The sequence below is a fragment of the Lactuca serriola genome, chromosome 4, assembly GCF_051521515.1.
Source record: "Lactuca serriola cultivar US96UC23 chromosome 4, Lser_US96UC23_V15, whole genome shotgun sequence".
Classification (NCBI taxonomy): Eukaryota; Viridiplantae; Streptophyta; class Magnoliopsida; order Asterales; family Asteraceae; genus Lactuca; species Lactuca serriola.
Genome location: NC_136411.1, coordinates 384147825 through 384152509, shown reverse-complemented (window position 1 = coordinate 384152509; position 4685 = coordinate 384147825).

Sequence of the window (4685 nt, the reverse complement as noted above, 5' to 3'; positions counted from 1 at the left end):
TTTTGGTTTATGTCTGTAATTGCATTTGTGCTAGTTTTGTGTTTTGTGGTGTTTACGGCAGCAAACTATGTTTGCGGTCTTTGTCTAGTATAAATAGTCTACGTGTTTTTCCTTTATGGGGTTCAATGCTCTAGAAGTTTGCTGCTGGTATTTGAGTTGTATCTGACGATTTCAAGTGATTAATCGTATGCAAGCTCAATTCATTCATCTTATTTGTGTTATTCTTGTTTCGTAATTGTTTGATTATCAGATTTAGATCCAGAATCGGACCTTACAATTGGTATCAGAGCAGAAACTGGTATCAAACCCCTTCGATCGAGATTTTGTGTGTGTTCAAGCTGCTATCTTCGTTTTTTGATCTTTAGAGTTTACGTTCTAGGCATTGACGAAACTGATTTCATCTAAAAAATTCGAGTTTGAAGGATATTTGAGTTTACTGCCAACCGTAAACTCTATTTACTCTCGTAAAAGAACATATTCAGAAACCGTAAACACTTAATATTCAAGTACCGTAAACAGGATTGAAGAACAGCAAACCCATAATCCGTAAACTCCAAAAACAGTGAGCTTATACCGTAAACCTTGTTTACGGTCGCAAACAGATCGACTGTAAACTCCCTTTACGACCGTAAACTCTCTTTACAGCCGTAAACATTTACTTTAATCGTAAATTTTTTTGTAAATTTTTTTTTACTGCTATTTCATATGGATTCTCAAAGTCAAACCAACTTTCAAGAACTTGATGATGTTATGGGCACTACTACACGCATTCCAAGGTTGATGTATGTAGAAGGTTTTCCCGAGTGGAAGTACAGAATTGAGAAATACATTAAGATGAAAGATTTCAAGATCTGGAGAAGCATTCATAGAGATCCTGTCAGAGTCACTGTGTCAGTTGGAGGACAATTGATTGACAAGGATATTGAAAACTACACCGATGAGGATTTTGAATTGATTGAGGAACAGGAAAGAGCATTAGCCACTTTAACCATGGAATTATCTCCTGAGATTGCTCAAGGTTTCCGTGAATACACTTTAGCTAAAGCAATATGGGAAGCACTTATTGAGGTCTATGAGGGCAATGAAGATATGAAAGAAAGCCAGCAAGACATGCTAAGACAAAGATTCAACCTTTTCAACTACATTCCTGGAGAAACTCTTGAAGCTCAATTGCAAAGGTTTACTACTCTCACAACTGACATGAATATTTCAGGGATTTACCTGACCAAGTCAGAGATCAACAAGAAACTTCTAAATGCTCTTCCTAGATCATGGGATATGAATGTTGTTGTGATTAAGAAAACAAAGGACTTGAATCGCCTCACTCTTGCAGAAATCATGGCGGTCATTAAAGCTTGTGACATTGATGACAAATAGAGAGAAATCAATCATGTGAATTCATATTCTAGTGAAAATCTTGGAATTTCATCTAACAATGCGTTATCATCTCACTTGACCCCCTCAGGTCAAGCCTTCGCAGTTCAACAACCTCAGATTCAAGCTTTCAATGTTGTTCCTCCCATCCCTCACCATCAAATTCAGAATGTGTCATTCACCAACCCTCAACCCATTTCTCAACCAAACTCTGCTCCAAATGTGTCAGTTAAAGCCTCTACCTCGAACTCCAAAGAAACTGATGAAAATCTGGTTCTAGCTGTTGGGCTAGTCAACTGTTATAATGCCTTGGTGGCTGGAGATCTTCCACCTCAGCTATCATTTGCTGATTTAGACCAGATACACCCTGAAGATGTAGAGGAGATGGACATTACATGGCAAATTGCCATGGCTGTTTTCATAGCCAAGCAGTTCGCCAAGAAAACCGGGAAGAATAATTGGGCCATGAATGCAAACAAGAAGGTGGGTTTCAACAAAAGCATGCTGAGGTGTTTCAACTACCATGAGCAAGGTCATTTTGTTTGTGATTGTCCGAAACCAGATCACAGGATCAACAACAACAGGCAGATGGTCGCAGTAGGAAACAACCGTGCAGGAGCTACAGCTAGCGGAGAAACAGCTATGGTTGCACAATCATTTGACTAGGAGGACCAGATACAAGCCTTGAACATCTCAGGGGCAGAAAATGCTCACCTAGCTCAAATTGATGATACTTCTTCAAAGAATGTTGATCCTGAAGCAGAGATGATGGAACTACAACTTGCCCTAATGGTATTTACCCTTCCGAGCCCAATAAAAGCGAGGTAAATCTACCATCTTGTTCTTTTTCTTGTAAAGAATATGTTACAATTCTTCATGACGAAATACAAGTCTTACGTAGGCAAGTAGAGGACCTTAAGTATGAGGGCTATCAACTTAGAAAAGGACAAAAACCCCTTAAGGCTCAATTAGAAGCAAAAATAAAGGACTTTAGAAAAATTCAATCAGAATACAGTGAAAAATGTGAACTGTATGATTATGTTAAGAGACAATTTGACGCAGTAACCAAAGAACTTGACACTTTGAAAATAAAAAATGAAAAAATAGATGTTTGTTTCAAAAATTACACTGCGTCAAGTAAGACAGTTGAGTCCTTATATGACACCCAATTAAAATTCAAAGAAAATTAAAACAAGGGTTTAGGGTATGATAGTGTCCCTCCGCCTTTCAATCATAATTACACATCAATCCCTATGACACAGAACGAAACTGCCAAGGAGTCACACCTTCGATATGGAAAGCCTGCTGGCTTTGTCTCAGGAGGTTTTATTAACATTGAAAGTACTAATGTTTCTACTTCCTCTGCAGATCAACCATTAGATCAGGCAAAGCGTGAAGCTGGAGAATTTATTTCTGTTTCTAAACCTGATGTTTTTGCCATGATTAATTTTGATTGTGTTTCTGATGTTAATACTGAAAATGTTTTTTGTGTTGGCTCATCATCGGATACTGTTGAATTTAATTTTTTCGATATGTTTGATGAATTGTTTGGTAATTCTGATGCTTGTGATTCTCATGAGGAATCATCAACTCCACAAGTCAAATCAAATGAGGCACCCTCACTTAATTCTCAATCTAATTCTCATGCATGTTCTTCTGAGAAGAGTAAGAGTGTCTGTAAAGAGAATAAATCTGAAAAATGCAATACAACTTCAAATAATAAACAGATTTGTTTTAATTGTGGTGTTGGTGGTCACATAGCTAGGAATTGTCAAAATAGGATCTTTGTAAACTATCTGTCACCAAGAGGGGAGAATGAGTCTCAAGGAAGGTCTTTAATTAGAAAATCCTCAAGAACTCGTTCTCGAAGTAATGATCAGAAAGATAATAAAACAGAAAAAGGGCTGGTTTTCAAACAAATAAAAAGGTTTTTACTAACAAAACTCAAAACAGTTTTCCAAAACCGAACAAGGCTCAACCAAGATCGGTTTCGTCAAAAAGCAATTCTAGATCTTCTACAAATTTTGGTAGAACATCCAGAAGGTCTATGCAAACTCCTATGAATTTTATTTCAAAACCACCAGAGAATGTTGTAAAACCTAAACTTCAATGGAAGCCCAAATCTCTTTCAAATTCATCGTTACCACCCTCTGAAGTGATTAGAAATGAAGATCCTAATTTACAAATTTTAAAATCTAAATCAGAAAAGGTGAAAAGGAAACCCAGGACAGTGATGACCTGGGTCCCTAAATCTAAATGATTCCGCTCATTTTGCAGGGACAGTTGTGGAGGAATGTCGTTCGTCCTTGGTACGTCGACAGTGGCTGCTCCCGGCATATGACTGGAGACATTTCCCAATTGAGCGAAATTCAATCTTTTAATGGGGGTTATGTTTCCTTTGCGGGCGGAGATGGTGGAAAGATCACACAACACGAAACTGTTATGAATGGAGTGATGAGCTTTGAAAATGTCAACTACGCTCCCGAGTTGAAGCATAGTTTGTTGAGCGTTTCTCAGATATGTGACAAAGGCTATACAGCTCAATTTACAGATAAAGAGTGTATGATTCTCAAGCCTGGAATTGTCATCCTAGAAGAATGGATCTTAGTCAAATCTAAACGGGATGGGAATGCCTGTATCATCGATATGAACAGCAATCTTCCTGATCAAGTCACTTGTCTTTTCTCAAAGGTCTCCAAACATAATGCAATGGTGTGGCATCGAAGACTAGGTCATGCTAACGCGAAAAACCTGAATCGTCTTGCGAAAAATGAGATGGTTCGAGGCCTTCCTGTCAGAGACTTTATCACTTTCGAAAAATGTGTTTCCTGTGCTCAAGGCAAACATCATCGGAAACCTCACCTGCCCAAGCAAGTCAACTCCATAAGTCAAGTGCTCCAATTGTTGCACGTGGACTTATTTGGACCGGCCAACGTCCTGAGTATTAACCGAAGCTCATACTGCCTCGTTGTGATCAATAATTTCTCTCGTTTTACGTGGGTCTTCCTCTTATCCAATAAACCAGGGTTTGCTGATCTTATAAAGAAGTTCGTGGTGATGATTGAGAAGCAGACTAACAATCAAGTGAAGGCGCTTCGCACTGATAATGGAACTGAATTCAAGAATTCAGTTCTTGACCATTTTTGCGCAGAAAAGGGGATAGTGCGTCAATATAGCTCTGCTCACACGCCTCAACAAAACGGTGTTGCTGAGCGGAGAAATAGAACGTTGAAAGACACCACAAGAATGATGCTGTGTGATTCCAAATTGACTGTTTTCTTTTGGGCCGAGGCGATTAACACTGCTTGCTA